At 39.7% G+C, this 22,936-nt stretch overlaps 1 pseudogene; it reads right to left on the bottom strand.

Moving 5' to 3' along the window:
• Positions 1 to 12,225: 12,225 nt before the first annotated feature.
• Positions 12,226 to 18,633, bottom strand: LOC129087585 (patched domain-containing protein 3-like; annotated as a pseudogene).
• Positions 18,634 to 22,936: the final 4,303 nt, after the last annotated feature.

Below are 22,936 nucleotides of genomic sequence, written 5' to 3'. Positions count from 1 at the left end.
AGAAGGACAGGAATGATTAGAACTACTTTCTTTGACCCTGTTAGGGTTTTCTTGTTTGTTTTGAAAAAATAAAAATTCCAGTTGAACTTCCTAATTATAAAAATGTTAAAAGAATCCATGTGAGTTTTAATTAGGTTAATTTGAATTACTGTGTTTGGAGATAGGGTGTAGGGGTGGAAGAAAACGATCTTGACCTCTTTTTATATAGGTCTTGCTGTTTAGTTCAAGTATGAATTTTCTTGGTGTATAATTACAGTTACATCATAAGTTTAAGGAGTCGACTGTACATAAATACATATGTCCTGAAGTCCTGCCAATCTGGGAACGTAGAGCCAAAATCGTCTTGAAAGACTGAAAAAAGAACATCACAGAAGGAGATACCTTCTACTTCCTACCTTATACTTAGAACCATTAATTCAGCAAAATGTCGAAGAATGATTCTGGAGTCTTAGGAGGCTCTATTTTACTTCCAAGCTCTCTGCATTTCCTACTCCAGGAAATCCTCAAAGCCTAGGGGCATTATAATGATAATTTATTTGAGAGCCAAGCGCCTCAAGCGCCTGGTTTGCCTGGGAGATGTGCACAGGACAGCGAAGCGCCAGTAAGGGAGGTGAGGGTCTCTGTCACCAGCCTCTGCTCTCCACAGACACTGTTTTTCTCTGTCTGCCTTCCTTTCGCTCTCTTCGTAACAGCACCCCCACACCTTCGGGAAACAGCCCTTTCTCCTCCATGAGACCCACACTTGGCCCCTCTTCTCTGGATTTTCCATGTCAACGCTGGGAGGGGGCGGCCGTCTCCTCCTTCTAGGGTCACAATTTAGGGTCCTAGAAGCCTCCGCTGTCCGCGATGCTCTTCTCTGCCCCCGCCCCGCCCCACGTGGGCACCGGGACAGCAGACAGAGAGAAGCAGGTGGGATTGAAATATATTTGGAAGTAGAATCTGCTGAAACGTTTAAGTGGGGGCAAGAGATGGGCAAAAGAAGAGAGTCAAGAATAATTTCTAGGTTTCTTATTTTGGTTCCTGTTTGAATGTGTTGCCATGGTTATTAATAATATAGGGAGAGAACAAAGAATGGGATTGGGGATAAAAGCAGAACTCTGGGGTGACAAGCAGGAGTTCTGTTTTGGGCATAAGGATTTAGAGGTAACTGTGGGATAGCCAAGTGGAAATGTTAAGTGTGCAGTTGGATATGTGACTTCGGAGCTAAAGGAGAGATTTGAGCTCACAATGTTAATTAAAAGTTGTTGCATATGACTAGTATGTGAAGAAATTGAAATGAATGAAAATATTTAGAGATACAAGACACTGAAGAGAAGGCCCAGGACTAAGTTTTGAGGAAGATCAAATTTTAATGATTGGGTAGAGGAGGAGAACTTAGTAAAAGAGACTTAAAAGGAAAGGTTAGTAATGTAGGAGAAAAAGTGGAATGAGAGAATCAAGTATCACAGAATTGGAGAGAAGAGTCTCAAAAGAGGATAGTGTTTGACTAAGTCAGAAGCCCTGGAAATTTATTAGAGAAATTTGAGATCAGAGACATAGTTAATGGGCTTGGCAATAGGGAGGGCACTGGTGAAGCATTTTCAGGAGAGTGATGAGCACGAAAACAAGTTCAGAGCAGGTGAAAAAGGAATGGCGGTGACCAGCAGTGTAGATAACATCGTCAGCTCCTCGGAAACTCCCTACCCCCGCCCCTTTACACACACACACACACACACACACACAGTACAAATACATATGGGGAGACCCCAAAAAAACCCGGAATTATCTTCTGGAGGGTAAGCCCCTTGTAGTATAGGCCTCCCCTGCTACGTGAGTGTTCTAGAAACCCATCTGTATCAGTGTACCAGGTAGCGTTGTTGTGAGAGGCTACATTTGGTTTCAGTGAAATTTTTTTGAAGACTCTTTCAGTACATTTGCCCATTTCATGATGGGTGATTTACGAGCACACCTGCCCACACCGTGCTGAGTGCTCAGCAGTTTTTGACCAAAAAGTCATGATCCCCTGGCCCCACCCTCCCTACTCACCCTATCTCACCAGTGATGTTTTTTTATTTCCCCGATGAAAAAAGTCCTCCAAAAGAAATGTTTTGCAGATGTGGAAGAGGTGAAACAAAAAATGTCAGAAGCACTAAAAGGCATCAGAATCGATGAGTTCAAAAACTGTTTCGAGCAGTGGAAACAACATCTTGATAGGTGTATTGCATCAAATGGAGAGTACTTTGAAGGTGACTGAAGTTTAAACATGTAAGAATAAATATACAATTTTTATAAATAAATTCTGTTTTTTTAGGTGCTCCCTCCCCCCATAGCTGTGTCTGATAAAGTATTTAAAAAATATTTGAGAGACCATCATTGCATTTTCTAGAACAATTTATTCCTTGGGTGTTTTGCTCCTAAACCACAGGAACTCAGAATTGCAATAGTAAGGGTATAAAATATTTTATATATATTACAACATATAATATATGTTATATATATATATTTATATTAGGGTATAAAATATTAGGTATAAAAGTGGAGGGCCTATTCTCACTTTCACCTCTTAATTCTCCAATCCATATGTTATGATTATTCAGGGTACACATTTTCTAGGGTAGTTATGTTCTATAAACTAATGCTGAATCAGCTAATTAGTGTCTTGAGGACTTCTGGCCACAGCATTTTTATCAACAAACCAACCACACTTGGAAAACAAGCCAGTCTCATCAGCATATACAACTGGCTCTTCCACATAATCTTTTTCCGGTACAACACCTAGCAGGCATATTTAAAATCCTTCTGCAGCCTCCCGATCTCCTACAACTTTCCCATTCTTCTTGCTGGTTGCCTTTTGAAATGTGTGAGCCAGCAGCAGCTTAGAAGAGTTTACCGTTTCCCTAACCCTGGGTAACATGACCATACTCTTCTTTCACTTTCAGCCTCACAACAATGGTGCCCACTATGGTTCTTTTTGTCTTAGTCAATTTTCATCTCTGAACCCACAAATTTTGCTCCTCTTCCATGGATTTGTCACATGCTACGGATGCTTTGTTAGCACTTTCTGGAGTGGCATGACATACAGATCAGCGAATTTTTTCTTCCTTTTTTGTGGATGTGCCATATTGTTGATTCGTTAGCATAGACGCACAGGCAGAGCGCTGTAACTCGTGCCCGGATTAGGCTCACTTAACACACGTGCTTTCTCTGTAAGGCACATCACGGCCTTCTTGCATTTAGGAACACTAGACAGCACTTCAACGCCACACTTGGGGGCTCTTGCAAACAGTGAAATCACCAGCAAAAAGCACAGAAATGTGAAATATGTGGCACTAACTGGGCCATGACAGAGGACATTGTTCAGTAGAAAAACTGAAACAGAAGGCAGAGTGACACTTCACTTCAGCTGGCAACGCGTACACAGGGAGAGTCAGAGTTTCACTGCTCTGTGCATGTCCTCAGCTGACTGCAAATTTCCCGTCAGTATCAATGTGTGTTTACAAATGAATTTTAGTGAGTAGGCAAATTTGCAAATATAAAAACCACAAATTCTGAGGATTGACTAGATTCCAGCTTGGGAAGATCAATGATTTATTTTGCTCAGGCTGCTATAACAAAACACCATAGATTGAGTGGCTTAAACAACAAACATTTTTCACAGTTCTGGAGGGTGGGAAGTCCAAGTCCAAAGTGCCCACAGATGCAGGGTGTTTTGAGGCCGGCTTCTTGATTCATAGACTGCCTTTTTCTGCTTTGTCCTCGCAAGGCAGAAGGGTCAAGGGAGCTCTCAGGGGCCTCTGGTATAAGGGCACTAATCCCGTTCATGAGGGCTCCACCATCATGACCTACTCATCTCCCAAAGGCCCCACCTCCGAATATCATCACACTGGGGGTTAAGTTTCAATAGATGAATCTTGAGGAATACAAACATTCAGTCTATGGAAACCAATCCATACATTGATTGTTAGTTTGAAGCCTTTATCAAAATCCTGTTGTGAGGCGGTAACATTACATCAGTCCATCTGGTGTTAGCATACTATGCAGATCCATCTGTAATCCCGGTTAAAAATTGTGCCATCGGCCAACTGGCTATAATAAATGCCCCACGAGGCCATATGTGTTTGGAGACTGGAGCAGCAGTGGACAGGAGAGGTGGGTCTGCTGGGAATGTAAGCCCCATTCATGCAATTCATTTGTGTCTGCAGGACCAGCTTGGTGTGGGCTAGGTATCTGATACTTCCACCTGATAATGGAGTGCTTCTGGACAGCTCAAGTGTATAAAGAAGTGAATTAGAAAACAACAATTTTATGGGTAACTCAGTCTCATGATCACCTCCTGACCCACAGTTTCTATTAGGGTTCAGTAGCAAGTCAAAAACTGTTTTTCCAAACATAACCTACTACAACATAACTTGGGTCTAACCTATTCTCCAATCATGGTTAACTTCAGGATCCATACAGACTTCCCTTGTTCTGGGCCTTACTCAAAGATGGGGTTCACACAATGTATGTCCCGCAGAAAGACACCAAAATGCGACAAACACAACTGCTGTGGTGTGAGGGGTTGTGTCCCTCCCCCCAAATTTTTATGTTGAAATCCTAACTCTCAAAGATGATGGCATTAGGAGGAGGGGCTTTTGCAAAGTGCTTAGATCCTCCTGAGGGCAAAGCTCTCATGAATGAGATTATCATCCTTATAAATAAGGCCCCAGAGAGCTCACTGTCCCTTTCACACAACGTGAAGATGTGTCAGGAAGGTGCCAGCTGTGACAGGAAGAGGGTCCTCACCAGAGGGGACCCACGCTGGCACCTTGATCTTTCTTCATCTTAGACTCCCCAGCCTTGAGAACTGTGAGAAACAGATTCCTGTTGTTTATAAACTACCCAGCCTCTGGTATTTTGTTAGAGCAGCCCAAATGGACAAAGGTGGTAGCCTCTAAAATTCAAGAAGTCTCATCAAATGTTGTACCTCTTTTTTAATGGTAGAGGGTCCATATTTTTATGAGATACATCTCCCACACTTTAGCAGGCATATATATATCATAGTTGGGCATCCAAGGAACTGCCTAATTCTAGTTCATCAGGTCCTGTTCTATTTTCTATAATCCCTGTAATCCTGTATAAATGTCATCAAAGTAGCATACCAGCAGGATGTTGTATATATATCAAGAATATCAAATTCCCAGAGGCCCCCCTTGAATAAGGCAGGAGGAAACGATGTTAGAGAGGGAAAATAGCCTGCCGTTCCTGCCAGGTGGAAGCATTAGTGTTTCTAGTTTTCTCTGCTTGTTGAGTCAAATGGGGAAACATTTTCTAGATTAACAGCAGCATACCAGGTACCTGGGCTGGTGCTGACTTGCTACGGTACAGACATCACATCCAGAAGAGCAGCTCTAATGAGAGTTGCTGACTAATTAGGCTTAGGAAAATCTACCGTCATCTTCCAAGACCTCTCTCCCTTTGGCAAAGGCTCCACAACTGAATTCAATGGGGATTTAACAGAAATAACACTTCATGTTTCAAAACTTTGAATATGGCATCAGTTCCACAATTGCTCAGGGGTGTGCTATTACTGCTTTTTGTTTATGGTCTTAGCAGGTGGGGTAGAGCTCAGTAGGCTTTCAGCTGACCCTTCCTACCATGACTGTCCAATAGAAATCGTGCCCAGTTCCTGGACCAAAGCCAGTTTTCAGACCCAGACTGAAGAGTTAGCCAGGTCCCTGGAAAGAAGGACCCGACTACATCAGGGCAAGTATATACTAATTGATTTCCTTTGTTCTTCTCAAAGCAACTATGGCCATTCACTTGGGTGACGGTGCACTGGGCCAAGGGGCCAGTTATTCCATGGGCTGTTGAACACAGGGTCTGAGTTGCTATTAGGTACCTGGGACCCAGAAACTCATCATGGTCCCTTGTTAGAATAGGGGCATGCAGAGACCAGGGAATAAATGGCAAATCCACGCAGTATTATTTTCCTAGCCCTCAACTGTGTAATAGAGACTGGTGTACTCAGCAGTTCGGGTAAGCCCACCTTGCATTTGCAGCCTGTGGAATAATAACTCTCGTAATGTGAAAGGTCACAGGGAAGTCTCTGAAATGAATCCTAACGCCCTGGTCAAGATCGTAAAACAAAAACAATGTAGCATTCTGCGGAAGGTGGCAGAGATTAGTGCCCCTTAAGGACCTCTCACATCTGTAGTTAATTTACTAGGCTGGTCCCTGCAGCACCAGATGAATCCTGGAGAGTGAGTGCGGACTGTGACAGGCTCAACCCAATAGCCCCATTGCAGCTGCTAGGCTGGGCTTGGCATCTTTGCTGGAGAAGATTAATGCGGCCTCAGGTACATGTTACGCAGCCACCGATCCTGCAAATGCCTATTTTCTATTCCAATAAGAACAGAGGATCTGAAACAGTTTGCAATTACATGGACTGGACATTATACAGTTATTTTTTTTTCCTAGGGCTAATTTAACTCACCCACTGGTTGTCCTAATAGAATCAGGAGTGATCTGGATCACCTGGACAGGGTGGAGAACGTAACACGGATCTATGGCATTGCTGGGATCTTCTGACTGGACAGGGTGAGCGAGAGGTGCCAGCAGCAGGCGGCCTTGGTAAAGCACATGTGCTCCACAGGGTAGGATTAATCTTTGTGAAGATTCATGGACCTGCCACTTTGGTAAAGATTTGGGGCGTCCCGGGGTTGGGGTGAACTAGAACATCTTGTCCAGATTAAAAGACAGATTCTGTGCAGTCACAAACAAGCCACCCTTTCCAAATTAGCTCTCTAACTTTATCATAAAAAAGACCCAGGGAAGCTGTGATTAAACATAGGTTGTAATTTTGTGATCCCTAGACTCAAACACTGGGCCTGGTTTTCACAGCTCAAAGAGACCAGAGGCCCCGTTAGGGCCATCGTGGAAGTGCTTTGGTCCTCTGACCAGGGTATTAGTGGACAATAGCACACGGTGAACTGGCGGTTTCCTTTGCTTTACTCTGCAGGGCAGTCAAAGCACCTGGCCCACTCTCCATGCCCTCACGCTTACTTCTGTCAGCCTGTTGCATTGCAGCAGCCACTCGTCTCCCAAGGCCTTCCTTTTAATATGCTCCAGCTGATAATGTTTATGTATTGATTTTTTTTTTTTTTTAGAGAGAGAGAAACATCAATTTTTTGTTCCACTGAACTATGGAATTCTGAACTATGCATTCATTGGTTGATTTCTTTATGTGCCCCAACTGGGCATTGAACCCACAACCTTGGCCTTGGCATATGGGGACAATGCTCTAACCACTGGAGCTACCAGGCCAGGGCCATAGGTGGTAATTTTTATAAGTATTTGTTACTCCAAGACTCACTAGTTCATTTTTCACAGCTTTGAATCCAACCAGATCAAATGCCCCCTAGTCCTAGAGGCGCACCTTTGTGTGTCTGTTTCCCAAAACCCCTCTGGACAAAAGATTCAAGAATTTGGGATCCCGTCAGGAAACAGAAATCACTTGGGTCACTTAAATGGGAAAACATTTCATTCACAGATTTGGGGCTCACACGACTCCTGAAAGGACTCACACAGCCAGTCAGGAAAGGCGGTTCTGCACTTGGGAAATCAGAAGGTCAGGAAGGACAGGAAAGTGCTGGTGACGGCCCCGGAACCTGCAGCCCCCTATCAGAAGGCCGCCCGGAAAACTCGTCCTGCCGAACGGCCACGGTTACCGCCCACGGAAGCCCCTGGTCTGCCTATTTTCAAAGCAGTAATGGCCTCTGCTTCTCTTCCACCTTCCACATCTCAAACAAGGGCTGAACTCGAAGCGCGCCGGCAACAGAGCCTGGGCAGCCTGCCCTCCAGATTTCTAGCCCCTGCGATGCAGGGAAGAGCGTAGAAACAGGCAGAGACGGTGCTGAGAAAACAACAGTCAACGGGTGGGGGAAAAACAGTTGTGGAACAATATGCACAGAGTAATGCCACTAATGGGAGAACAAAACCTTCACAAAATAAGTCTCTATGACACAGCTGAATAAATACACAGGCAGAGGAGAGGTCTAGAGGGAAGCACCAAATTGATTATTAGCGGATACTTCGCTAACTGGTGTGGGCATGATCATAAGTGGACTTGAGTTTTATTAAATTTTTGGAAATTTTTTTACATTGAGATTATGTACTCAGATAAGTGAAATCAATTAGGTGGTAAAGGATGGAGGAGAGTAAGGTAAAAATTTGAGAGGGGTTGGATTAAGAAAACTTAAACATTTTTTAGGATGCAGAGTCTTATATATATTTATAGACTAAGGGGAGGAGCCAGAGATTCTGCCGAGGTTGGACATACAGGGAGGGAATGACTAGTGGAACCTGGGGGAAGGGACTCTCGTTCAAGGTGGAGATCATAGCCCTGGGGACTGAGGATAGACAGGCAAGCTCAGGTGCTGGTGCTGGGAGGAAAAGATGAAGAAAGCTGACAAAAATCCAGCTCAATGGCAACAATTTCTCAGAGGGGCATAAGGCAAGGCCCCCAAATGAGAGTGACTGGGGCAGTGGGCAGTTGTGGCTATTCGGAGTGGTAGTGTCACCTGACCCGGAATCTGCTGAGGTTGCCGAAGTGTGCCTCAGGGTGTGCCCATCCCAAGTCACTGGGTGGGGAGCTTTAGAGCTGAGAGTTTCAGGCATGGTGCTCCTGAGGACGAGTGACCTCTCCCATGACATCATTATCAAAAGCGGGCTCTCGCAGCCTCAGTATGATTCACATCTTGGGTCAGGTATTTCTTTCTCGTGGAGGCTGCCTTGTGCACTGCAGGGTGCTTAGCAGCCTCCCTGACCCCTACGCACTAAGTCAACATAGCACCCCACACAAACTTGCTCTGATGACCCAAAATATCTCCAGAAATTCCCAAATGTCTCTTGGGGGAAGAAGCAAAATCTGCTCTGGTTAAGAACTATTGATTTAAAGCTGGAGTTAGTGACCACCTACCAGGGCTACTTCTCAGGAAGGTACAGACTGGGAATGGCCTGCCCTGTCTACCTTCATGAAGGATGGGAAAGACTTCGGCGTTTGGGCCATGTATTCACAGGGCAGCCACGCCCAGGCTCTCGGCTGTTTGTACTGCAGGTACCAACAAGCCTGTATGACAGGTGTTCTCTTGAAGCCAGGAGTTGCCCAATTAGCCAATCCTTCTCTTAAGTAAGTTCTCACTGTCGCCACCTTAGAAAGAGGAAAATAAAACTGTCAAAGGTATGTATCATAATTTTCATCAAATCATATCACAATATATCCCCCTTTCTCTTCTGGAATCTTCCTGTTCACTCGCCTCCTTGTTTATTGAGAACATATTGACACCCACTGCTTTCCAGGCATTATATCAGGACTGGATTCTCAAATATAAAAGGAAGAATGTGCACTCCCTGTCATTGAGGAGCTTGGACTTAATATGAAGGAAAGAACGTGATAAAGATTGATAAATGTTAATGGACCCACACACCCTGCAGAAGGAGAATGCTTGGAGGGAGGCACAGTCAGGGAGGAATCTCAGGGGCGGAGATATTTAGGTTAACTCCTGAAGGATGCTGAGGTGCTCAGATAGCCAGCGCAGGAAGAGCATTTCGTGCAGGATTGTGGATTATGCAAAACCAGTGAGTCATGACCACGTGTTGTGTTTGGAAGCTTTTGAAAAGGTAGATGCAACTGAAGTGCAATGAATAGAAGAAATCAACCAGAGACCAAATTATTATTAATATATCAATATTATTATTTATCCTCTATTTTCCTACATTTTATTATTACCTGTGTTCTTATGGTTCTTTACATCTATTATATTTGTATGGTATGCCATTATATATACTTTTAATTTAAATTTAAACATTTTTTCAGTTACAGTTGACATACAATTAATTTTAGGTGTATACCCCAGTGATTATATATTTATGTAACATACAAAGTGATCATCCTGATAAAACTAGCACCCATTTGACACCGTACATGTTCATTACCATATTATTGCCTCTATTCCCCATGCTATAGTTTACATCCCCATGACAATTCTGTAACTACCAACTTGTACTTCTTAATCCCTTTGCCTTTTTCACCCATGCCTCCAACCGCCCTTTCATCTGACAAACATCAAAATGTTCTCCGTATCCATGAGTCTGTTTCTGTTCTGTTTATTCATTTATTTTGTTTTTTAGATTTCACATATAAGTGAAATCATATAGTATTATTCTTTCTCTGACTTGTTTCACTCAGCACAATACCCTGTATGTCCATCCATGTTGTAAGACAGGGCATGATTTCATTCTTTGTTATGACTGAGTCATATTCCATTATATATATGCAGTACTTCTTCATATGTTCATCTATTCATGGATGCTTAAGTTGCTTCCATATTTTTTTAGCTATTGGAAACAATGCTGCAATGAACATATGGATACATACGTCTTTTTTGATTTAGTGTTTTGGGTTTCTTCAAATAAATATCCAGAAGTGAAATTGCTGGGTCCTTCTTTACCTTTTGTTATGTAGCCTTTGTTTGTTTGATTTCTGAAAGGTTTTTGTTTATTTTTAGAGGAGGGAAGGGAGAAAGAAAGAGAGGGAGAGAAACATTGATGTGTGAGAGAAATATCAATCAGTTGCCTCTCACACACTCCAACCAGGAATCTGGCCAGCAACCCAGGCTTGTGCACTGACTGGGAATCAAACCAGCAAACTTTTCCTTTGGAGGACGATGTCCAGTCCACTGAGCCACACTAGTCAGGGCTATAGCATTTGTTTAAAGCCTGTGTTGTCTAAGTATTGCTACTCCAGCTTTTTGTTGTTGTTGTTTCTATCTTAATGAAGTATCTTTTTTTATCCCTTTACTTTTAGTTCGTGTGTATCCTTTGATCTGAAGTGATTCTCTTGTAGACACTATACGTAAGGGTTATGTTTTCTTATCCTTTCAGTTATGCTATGTCCTTTGGAACATTTAATCCATTTGCATTTAAAGTAATTGTTTAAATATATGTATTTATTAGCTTTTTATTATTCATGTTTTTTATTTTTTACCTAAATCTATTGTATTTTTGTGTACTAGTAAAAAAATGGAAAATAAATTTAAAATTAGTATTATTTTAAATGCCATAAAATAAAAATACTGAGAAGTAAAACTACCTAAATCTGTAAGACAGTCTTAAGAGGAATTAAAGACAAATATATGGAGAGATAAACCACATTCCAGACTGAAAGATTACATATTGCTATCTATTTTTCCCAAATTGATATGTAGATTCACCCAATCACAATCTCAGAAGGTTTTTGGTTGTTGTTGTTTTTTATAAATTGACAAGTGACTCTAAAATTAGTGTCAACATGCTGAAAGAATTTAGAATAGCAAAAACAATTTGGAAAAGAAAAATAGTTTTGGACAATCTACACAGGCTAATTTCAAGAATTAATATAAAGCTTCAGTAATCAAGACAGTTTGGTCCTGGCTTTAGAGGAGACAAAAAGATCAATAAACAGAAATAAAGCCACACATATTGTCAATTAATTCTTTGACAGAGGTTCAAGGTTAATCTGGGTTAATTAGTGAAAGGATAACCTTTTCACTACTGATGCTGGGACAACTGGATAAGTATTATGTACTTCCCAACAAACATAGGTCTATGGATTATAGACCTAAATGTAAAATTTAAACTATTAGCTTTCAGAAGAAAACATAGGTTAATTTTTCTGACATCTTGAAATAAGCAAATATTTCTTAGAGAGGAAACAGATAGCACTAACCAAAAAAAAAAAAAAAAGATACTGGTGTCAAAACTTTAAAAACTTCATTTCATCGAAGTATACCATTAAGAAAATGCATAGAAAATCTGACTGGGAGGATAAGAAATATGTTGCACTTTACATGAAAATATAGAAGTACAATTAAAATAATATTTCATTTAGAGTATAATATTTAAAATACTTCAATTCCAGGCATCAACTTGTAAAGATGAAATAAAAGGAAAAAATGAATGAAAAGTTATACTTTAAACTTGTTTGTACAGGCTGTAATAAGGATGAGACACTTCCTAACTTAGTAAAAGTATTTTAATGTAAGACCAATTAATTTTTCTCAGGATATTTTAAATAACATTTTAAATGGGATTTTCAAGGCAAGAAAACTATCCTTTGTTTTTAGTTAATTGACTATTTTTAATATTGCATTTTTATCAGACTGACTTGAGGCAATCAGGAATTCTCTAACTGATCTTTAATTTGTAAGTGGATAGTCAAACAAACCTTCAAAAAAAGAAAAAAGTTAAGAATACCGGAATAAAAACCAGACTATGAGCAACCCCAAATACCATAGCAAGAAATATAAGCTCAAAAAATGTCCTGAAAATGTTTGCTTTAGCTGCAGGTAAAACACAAACCCCTATTACTACAGAAGTTGCGGTTTGCAATGCTGAGTCGCCTAGCATGTAGGATGCCTCATTTCTTTTTTGTTTGTTTGTTTACTGAGGGCTTAGAAATGGAAAAAAAAAAAAGAATAGGAAATGTATTCAGAAGAATCGAAAGCAAACTTTATTACAAATGACATGATTAATCACGGATACGGGATCAAGACTGACATTCCAGAATGCCATGAAAATCAGTACTCCCATAATCACAGAACCAAGAGCAAAAATTACCCACAAGGACTACAATGGATGAGGAACTAACTGTAAGGAAAAAACAATGAACATTGTTGAAAAAATGCAACACTGACATTTCAAATAGTGTTTTCTAATATTACAGTATACTGATCAAAATATATGGATGCCTGGTTATATACCATTAGAGGAATTTTACACTTTTCAGCCAAGTCTGGTAACTGAGGTGATATCATCTTCTTATTGGTTGAAAAAGAAACATCCATGGTCTGAATGAAGGCCTGGGAAGAAATAATTTTTATATGATGATGAAATATTAGTATTACATATCAAAAGTGGAAAAGCCATAGAAAACTGGAAATACAGTTTATGAAAGTATTCTTATCATTTACGTCTTGTTTGTTATCTTTTTTTTAAAGATATTATTTATTTTTAGAGAGAGGGGAAGGGAGGGAGAAAGAGAGGGATAGAAACATCAATGTGTGGTTGCCCCTTGTGTGCCCCCCACTGCGGACCTGGCCTGCAACCCTGGCATGTGCCCTGACTGGGAATTGAATCTGTGACCCTTTGGTTCACAGTCCAGTGCTCAATCCACTGAGCCACACCAGCCAGGACTGTTATCTTCTATATAGTACACACATTCTGGTAACCAAAACTCGGTAAGATCTTTATCTACATAGTCATTGTTTTTAAAATCTGCCAGACATTTTTTCAATTTTTACCTAGCATCTTTATCTCAGTAGTCAAGAGTTTCAGTAGCAATAATCACATTTCTGAAACTATAATCTGAAAAATACTCTTCATCTACATTAAAATACAGGTGTGGCAAAAGTAGGTTTACAGTTGCTCCTGTGGAAAATAATACGATAAGTAATAAATAATAATGTGAGAATAAACTCTGTTTCACATACTCACAACTGTAAACCTGCTTTTGCCACACCCTGTATGGTGTAGGTAGGAATCTCAACTTGCCGAATTCTGAAGGTCTAAACCTTCCTGCACTTGAAACACCCATATATATTACTTAGGAGGTACAAAATGTATAGAAGCACTACAAAAAGCTTGGACTCAGTGCTTTGGAGAAAAGTGCCAAACAGTCTCCTAGAGAGGCGGTTCCCAACCTTTCTGGCACCAGGGATGGGTTTCCTGGAAAAGCTCACCTCCTGCCACTCACCTCCTGCTGTGTGGCCCGTTTCCTAACAGGACATGGGTCAATACTGGTCCATGGCCTGGGATCTGGGGACCCCTGTCCTAGAGCATCAGAAATACTCTTTCTTTGCTATAATACATTTCTGAAAATTCAGAACCCAAAATAGCAAAATGGCCTTTTTCTTTTTGAAATAATAGACTAGAAAGGCAGTAGATACTTTTTCTACTAGATGATGTTTACATTGTTATTAAGGGAAAATGTTTAGGAGTTAATAGCATTTTAGGTTCAAATGTATAGGAAACTTGTAATTATAAAAACCTAATAGTGGTTTTAACCTATTATAACATAAGGGCTATATCCCAAGTAGTTGTTAAAGTTATTACTAATTTATCTTTGATTTTAGCTATAATCTTCCATGATTTATTTCTAACATGTGTTTTATATATTTCCTTTGATTATTTCACATTAACATAGTTTTGTCTATTTTTCATCATGCTTCTGGGTGTTGGAAAGTTCATTTTTATATTTTCCACCCACTTTTATAAGGGCAAAAATATGACTAAATTCTCAAATATTGGCAAAATATGTACAAATGTGACAATATCAGAAATGAACTGTTAGTAGTGCTATTATTCATGACCTAGTAAACTTAATCCACACTCACTTTAGGAAAGACAATTGAAGGATTTAAGTGACAAATTTAAGGTGGGTGGCAAAAAAAAAAGTATGAAAATCAAGGATCAGCTGTAATAATACTATTACAGTTGTCACATATTGACAAATGAGTATATTACCAAGTTAAAAAAAAATGGAACAGTAGAAGTTTTCTAGCCATTCTAGATGAAAAAATTGATGGATTGAAGAGGGAAAGAGAGCAATTTTGTTTTTATTTTTAAAGGACTTTCGATCAAGATGGAGGTATAGATAAATACAGCTCACCTCCTCACACAACCATGGCAAAATTACAGCTAAACTACAGAACAAATATCATTCAGAATCATCAGAAAGTGAAGCTGTATAGAAATCCATCAATTAAGGGATTAATGAAACTACATTCATCTAGACTAGCAGCAGGGGCAGAGACATGGAAACACAGAATGGGCTGGTCCTACACCCATGTGTGGTGGCCATAAAACAGAGGGACATCTCAGGAGCAAGGGACTCCAGCTCCACATCAGACCACCCAGCCCAGAGTTCCAGTGCCTAGAAGACAAGTCCCCATAACTTCTGGCTGTAAAAACCAGTGGGGGTTGGGTTGGCACAAGAAACTGCAAGATTCTCAGGTGTCTCTTCTTGGAGGGCCCTGCACATGGACTTACTCAGACTTACTCCTTCTGGGCTCCAGCACCAGGCAGCACCTTGAAGGACACCAGTGACATACGGAGAGGAACTGAAGGGTCTGGCATCAACATAAGAGCTAGAGGACAGCTTCCTCCCAGAAAGAATTGCAGACAATGGCCACTGCCTCTTTTCTGAGCCCTCCCTCACACAGAGCCACAGTGCTGAGGCACGATATCTGAGTCTCCATCAACCTGGCTCACACAGTAAGCCCTGCCCTGATGATTACGTAAAGGTATGCCCCATCCAACTTATAGGTCCACCCAAGCTGTAACAACTGCTTTTCCATATGAAGGGCTGGGCTAGGTGTAGGCTTCAGACTTTCCTAAATCTGCTCAAACAAGTAACAGCTGAGCCCAGCCTCCTGTACCTCTCCTGAGTGGCCCAAGGCCCAGCACTAGCAGCAGCCACCTGCAGATTGCTTTATTCCTTATGCCAAGGGGCTCCAGACAGAACACGTGTGGAGTCTGACTTTGGCCCACACTACCCAGGAAACCCCAGAGCCTGAGCACAATGTGGACAGTTACAGACCACATCAGAGCACTACCCAACCACCTCCACAGGACACAGAGGGAGGTAGTTGCTGGCCAGTGGTCACGGCTAGTCCTACAAGTTGTCTGGACTAAGTAAATCCCCTCCCATTGATCTTTTGAGAGCAGTCAAGATTCATCTACAGCAGGACGGAGTACTAAGCCCACACAGACGGTGCATCTCAACTACCCAGCTTGGAGGACAGGGGAGGCTGTGCCACTGGGCCCTCCAGGACTCCTACTACATTAGGTCATGCTCCCAAGACACAGAGTAAAAGCAGCTCTACCTAATACATAGAAACAAACATAGGAAGGCTGACAAAATGAGGAGACAAAGAAATATGGCCCAAATGAAAGAACAGAACAAGAGTCCAGAAAAAGGACTAAACAAAATGGAGATATACAATCTATCGGAGAGTTCAAAACACTGTTTATAAGGATGTTCAAGGAACTCATGGAGCACTTCAACAGCATAAAAATGATCCAATCAGAAATGAAGGAGATACTAATTGAAATAAAGAACAATTTACAGGGAATCAACAGTAGAGTGGATGAAACCAGGAATCAAATCAATGATTTGGAACATAAGGAAGAAAAAGACATCCAATCAGTACAGACGGAAAAAGAAGAATCCAAAATATGAAGGATAGTGTAAGAAGCTTTCAGACAACTTTGGGCACTTCAACATTTGCATCAGAAGGGTGCCAGAAGGAGAAGAGCAAGAGCAAGAAATTGGAAACCTATTCAAAAAATAATGAAAGAAAACTTCCCTAATTTGATGAAGGAAATAGACATGCAAATCCAGAAAGCACAGAGAGTCCCAAGCAAGATGAACCCAAAGAAGCCCACTCCAAGACATGTCATAATTAAATGCCAAAGGTTAAAGATAAAAAGAGAATCTTAAAGCAATAAGAGAAAAGCAGATAATTACCTACAAGGAGTTCCCATAAGACTGTCAGCTGATTTCTTAAAAGAAACTTTGCCGGGTAGAAGGGATTGTCAAGAAGTATTCAAAGTAATGTAAAGCAAGGACCTACAACCTCGATTATTCTATCCAGCAAAGCTATCACTTAGAATTGAAGGGCAGATAAAGTGCTTCCCAGACAAGGTAAATTTAAAGGAGTTCATCATCACCAAACTGTTATTATATGAAATGTTAAAGGGACTTATTTAAGAAAAAGATCAAATCTATGAACAATAAAATGGCAATAAATACTTAACTATCAACAATTGAAGTTAAAAAACAAACTGAGCAAAGAAGCAGAATAGAAACAGAATCATAGATATGGAGAACATTGGGATGGTGACCAGTAGGGAGGGGCGTCTGGGGGAAAGGAGGAGAAGGTGAAGGGATTAGGAGGTACATATTGGTAGTTACAGAATAGGTAGAGCGATATTAAGAGCAAGTATAATAAATGGAGTTGCCAAAGAACTTACATGTGTGACCCATAGACCTTAACAAAGGAGGGGGTTTAGCCAGAGGGAGTGGGGGGGGGTGTTTGGTGGAGGGGGGCAAAGGTGGGAAATTGGGACAACTGTAATAGCATAATCAATTAAAAAATAAGTGCTTTTGATACTAAGAGCTTACAAAAGAATGAAAGATGTATTCTGAATAGAGAAATAGATTTCTATGTTTACCAGCAGTATTTAAAAAGCAGATAAGTAAAAAGTATATTTTAATTTTTAAAGAGCTTTTTGTCTAAGGTATCACATTTTTCTATGTGATACATTATGAGGTTAAAACTAGAATAATTGAGCCCTGACCAATGTGACTCAGTTGGTTGGGTATCATCCTGCAAAGCGAGTTTGCCCTTTTGATTTCTGGTCACTGCACACACCTAGGGTCCTGATCGAGGACGATACAAGAGGCAAGAGATTGATGTTTCTCACAGAGATGTTTATCTTCCTCTCCTCCCTCACTTCTCTTCTCTCTAAAAATAAATAAATAAAAGCTTTAGAAAAGTAGAACTTTTGTAAGTACAAAAGAGTTATGTTTGAGAACTAAGCTTTTAAAAGGTTTTATCTTTTATAAAAAGAAATGAATAGATTTCATATTTTTTGGTGTACATACAGTTTTTTCTTTCCTCATTTTGTGCTTTTTGCTTCTAAATTTTCTTTTTACATATCTGCATTTTTATTTCTGGATTCAAATGAATGAGCAAAACATGTGAAGACTCATGAGAGCATAAGAATCTAGAAGTGTATTGATCTATGAGACTTTGGATGTCAAAGAGATTCAAATTGTTCTCGAGAGGAAGAGAGTGGAATTAATGTGGTAACTCTTAAAATGAGTACATGGCGGGCTTTACTGCAAGAATATAAGTAGCATTGCAGTGTGTTCTTTTCACAACACTTTTCTCCCATTCTTGACTTGGTATCACTTAATGGTGTGAAACACTTTGTCAATCTTTTGTCACATTTATCTAGTTCTGGTTATTCTCATGATGATGTGTATTGCAAACTACAAACCCACAGAAATTATGTTAAAGAAAAAAAGAACATTCAGGACTGCAAACAGCTTGTTTGAGAAATACCCATTTGTTATTAAGTTGAAAATCAGTAATGATTTTATGGTTGGTTACCCAACTAGATGTGAATAAAACTCTGCCTTTAGTTCCAGGGAAGTATTTTTAGTCAGCAAAGTAACATTGTTGAAGGATCGTATTTATTTCTAGATAGTACCTTTGCTCTTTGATAAAGAAATGATGCACTTTGGCTGCTGGTAAATCGTATTTCTACATATGTAAGTGAAAACTTCATTAATTATGCTCCATATTGTCACTATATAAAATGGTGATTAAAATATTTTTTACCACAAACACATCTGTTTACTAACTAAAGGGTTGATAATAATTAAACCAGCACTCAAAAATAATATATGTAAAATATTTGTGATAAAGATAATTAAATATAGGAATAGAAAAAAAGAAGCATGGAGAGATAATATCATTGAACTGAGCTGTTTATTCTTACAGCTAATTCTTGTCCAGAAGGAAGATGGAATTTTTCATAGATCTGAGTATAGGGGACATTGTTCATGACACAATCTACCGCTAATTTTTCATCTTTCAATTTCTTGTTTTTTAAAAATTAATTTATTTTTCTTCAATTATAATTTGTATTCAATAGTATTTTGTATTAGTTTTAGGTACAAAACTAATACATACAGCATAATGATTAGACAATCATATACTTTAAAAGTGTTCTTCTGGATAATTCCACTACCCAACTGGTACCATACATAGTTATTATAATATTTAACTATTTCCTTTGCTGTATTTTACAGCCCCATACTATTTTGTAACTATCAACCTGTCCTTCTCAATCCCTTCATTTTTTTTTTCAATCCAGTCCTTCAACTCTTCTACTCTCTAGGAACCGTAAGACTGTTCTCTGTATCTATGAATCTGTTTCTGTTGGTTTGTTCATTTGTATTGTTCTTTAGGTTCCAAATAGAAGTGAAATCATATGGTATTTGTCATTATCTGACTCATTTATTTCACTTAGCATAACACCCTCTATGCCCATCGATGTTGTTACAAATGGTAAGATTTTGTTATTTTTTATGGCCTGAGTAATGTTTCATTGTATGTATGTACTGTCACTATTTTATCCACTCATCTACTGATGGGCACTGGGGCTCTTTCCAAGTCTTGGCTACTGTAAATAATGCTGCAATGGAAATAGGAGTGCATATATTCTTTCAAATTAGTGTTTTGGGTTTCTTTGTATATACAACCGGAGATGGAAATATTGGGTCATAATGCAGTTTTATATTTAATTTTTTATAAGTTTTTAACTTCTTAAAGAATTTTTAAGTCATGTTTATTCTATTACAGTTGTCTCAGTTTCTCCCCCTTTGCTCCCTTACCCCTTACCCCCACCCCCTGCTCCCACAGTCAATTCCCACTCTGTTGTTCATGTCCATGGGTCATTAATATATGTTCTTTGTCTAATACCTTCCCCTTCTTTCCACCATTGTCCTCTTTCCCCATCCCCTCTGATCACTTTCAGTCTGCTCCATGTTTCCATGCCTGTGGTTTACTTTGTTTGTTAGTTTATTTTGTTGAATATATTCCACTTATAGGTGAGATCATATGATATTTGTCTTTCACCAACTGGCTTATTTCACTTAGCATAACATTCTCCAGTTCCATCCATGTTATTACAAAGGAGTTCCATCTTCCTTCCTTCCTTCCTTCCTTCCTTCCTTCCTTCCTCTCTCCTCCTCCCTTCTCTTCCTTTTCCCTTTCCTTCCTTCCTTCCTTCCTTCCTTCCTTCCTTCCTTCCTTCCTTCCTTCCTTCCTTCCTTCCTTCCTTCCTTCCTTCCTTCCTTCCTTCCTTCCTTCCTTCCTTCCTTCCTTCCTTCCTTCCTTAGTGAAGATTGATTTTATTTATTTTTTAAATGTCAAAGTCAATTATAAAATATTACAAAATTTAAAACCATTATAAAGTCTCCGCAATTAAAACAACATGACACCAGCACAGAAATAATCAAGATCAATGAAATATAATGAGCATTCTAGAAACAAATGTATATATCTGTCTAACAATGTAACATATGATTTAATTGATATTTCAAATCAATGGGTAAAATAAAGCTTATTTAACAAATAAGGTGCATGGACCACTATTACTTGAAATAAAACAAACCTAGAGCTCTATTTCACACATTATACAAAAAATATTCAGGTGAGTTAAAAATCAATATATAAAATCCAAGGAGTTTTAGGAGAAAACACAAACTAGTATTTTTCTTACCTTGAAGTAAAATATTCAAACCCAGAAGCTATAAAGTATTGACAATATGACTATATTAAACATTTAAGGCTATATAGTAATATATAAAAAAGTTAAAGGACAAGTAATAGGATGGGAAAGTATTTGCCACACATCTAAAAAAGGTTAATAGTTTTTTTTTTTTAGGGAAAAAATATTGTACAAACATTTAATCAATAAATGGATAAAGAATACCAAAAAATCATTTACAGATGTTTAAAAATAATAGAAATAGGCAAGAAATATACAAAAAGATATAGGCAAGAAATATTTGTTTCAACAAATAATAAAGGAACAATTAAAGTAACACATCATTGTCACAATCAGATTAATACATATTAAAAATATTGGTAATATCAAGTGTTGGCAACTGTGAAAGGAACTGGGTATTCATAGACTCTATTTCTTCATCTTAAAGCAGTCCTTTTAACATATTTTGCAGTGCTGGTTTGATGGAGGCGTATTTCTTTAGATTTCTTTTGTCTGGGAAACTCCTTATTTCGCCTTCCATTTTAATTGAGAGCCCCTCTGGGTAGAGCCGTCTTGGTTGCAGGCCTTTGCTTTTCATGACTTGGAATATTTCTTGCCACTCCCTTCTGGCGTAGTGTTTCTGTCAAGAAGTCAGCTGCTAGCTGTATTGGGGCTCCCTTATATGTTACTACCTCTTTCTCCCTTGTTGCCTTTAGGATTCTCTGTCTTTGCTATTTGTCGTTTTAACTATGATGTGTCTTGGAGTGGGCTTCATTGGATTCTTTTTGAATGGGACCCTCTGTGCTTCCTGGACTTGTGTGACTTTTTCTCTCCTCCAATTAGGGAAGTATTCCATCATTACTTTTTCAAACAGGTTCTCTATCCCCTGTTCCTCGTTTACTCCTTCTGGTATCCCTATTATATGAATATTATTATGTTTCAGGTTGTCCTGCATTTTCCTAAGTGCCTCTTCATTCTTTTGGAGTCTTTTTTCATTTTCTTGCTCTTTCTGGGAGCTTTTCTACCTTATCCTCCAGCTCGTTGATTCGTTCCTCTGCTTCATCTAGCCTGCTTTGGATTCCTTCTACTGTGTTCTTCAATTCAGAAATTATTCTTCATTTCCTCTTGTCTCTTATTGATAGTTTCTATGTCCTTTTTCATGCTGATACAGTTTGCAGTAAGTTCCTCATAGTTTCCCTGTAGTTTTTTTGTAATTCTCTCTGAGCTCACTGAGCTCATTGAGCTTCCTTAAAACTGTTGTTTTGAATGCAATATCTGATAGTTCACTCGCCTCTATTTCATTTAGTTCTCTTTCTGGGGATTCCTTCTTTCCCTTTGACTGCAGGGTGTTTCTTTGTCTTCTCATTATTTGAGAGACTCTTCTTTTTTGCTTCTGCTTCTTAAATTGATCTGTCTTGATTTCCTGACTTTGTGGTGTGAACTTCTATGGTAGGAGGCTGCTGTTTTTTCTTTCTGGATCTGCCTCTGATGATGTTAGATGTTGCCCCTGTCTGATCTTAGGCAGTCTGTTTGAGACTTCCAGGAATCTACTGTTTGTGACCATCTCCTTCAGATGTTAATCTAGTTCCTCTGCACTCGGCAGGCTAGCTTAGACAGCTCAGGGTGGGGTGGAGTCCCTCCTGGGGGAGGGGTTATTGGGTCCTCTCATGCTGTTGCTGCTCAGGGGAGTCGTCTCTGACTGAGCAAGGTGGCTGCTGCCAAAGAGGGGATGAGTCAGCACTGAGATCCCACCGACTACTCTCTCAGTTCTTTCCCCAAAGCCTCCTTCCCTAGTCTCTCTTCAGGCTTCTTCAGCCCACTCTGCCCCCGCCTTTGCCAGAGACCAGGGTAAGTGGCTGCAAATAAAATTTATGCATTGGCCCTTTAAACGGCTCTTTATGTCCCCAGCCCCCTGTCTCTGGCAGAGAGCAACCCTGCCACTTTTTGCAGCTAGGCTGTTATCTGTGTACTTTTTGGGCTCTGGTGGTAGGCTGGAGATCCCTGCTTTTGGTTTAGACCCCACTCCTCTCAGGGGTATCCAACTGGTCCTTTCAATATCCTTCTGGCGCTGCCATCCCTGGGCGCCCTGCCCACCTTCTTGAGTCTCTACTGCACTCCTTACCAGTTAGGTAGCACTAAAGCTGATTCTTCTCTCTCTGAAGTCATAAGACTCTTCTCTTGCTATTGTTCAGTTGTTTGTTCCAGGTGATTTCTCCACAATTTAGTTGTAATTCCAGACTGGTCCTGGGAGGAGGTCAGTGTGACTTCCACTCACTCCTCCACCATCTTGATTCTCTTTTTTAAAATTTTTTGAGAAACTTTCATACTACTTTCCACAGTAGCTGCACCAATCTGCATTCCAGCCAAAATTGGACAAGAGTTCCCCTTTTTTGTATATCCTTGGCAACATTTGTCATTTGTTGATTTATTGATGATATCCATTTTGACAGGTGTAAGGTGATAACTCAATTGGGTTTAATTTACATTTCTCCTATAATTAGTGACATCGAGCATTTTTTTATACGCTTGTTGGCCATTTCTATGCCTTCTTTAGGGAATTGTCTACTCAAATCCTTTGGCCATTTTTTTAATT

The sequence above is a fragment of the Pteronotus mesoamericanus genome, unplaced genomic scaffold (genome assembly GCF_021234165.1).
Source record: "Pteronotus mesoamericanus isolate MK-2021 breed Mesoamerican mustached bat unplaced genomic scaffold, CSHL_Meso_final contig_130, whole genome shotgun sequence".
Taxonomy (NCBI): Eukaryota; Metazoa; Chordata; class Mammalia; order Chiroptera; family Mormoopidae; genus Pteronotus; species Pteronotus mesoamericanus.
The sequence above is the reverse complement of the archived record's forward strand: the minus strand, read 5'-3'. Positions and strand labels throughout refer to the sequence as shown.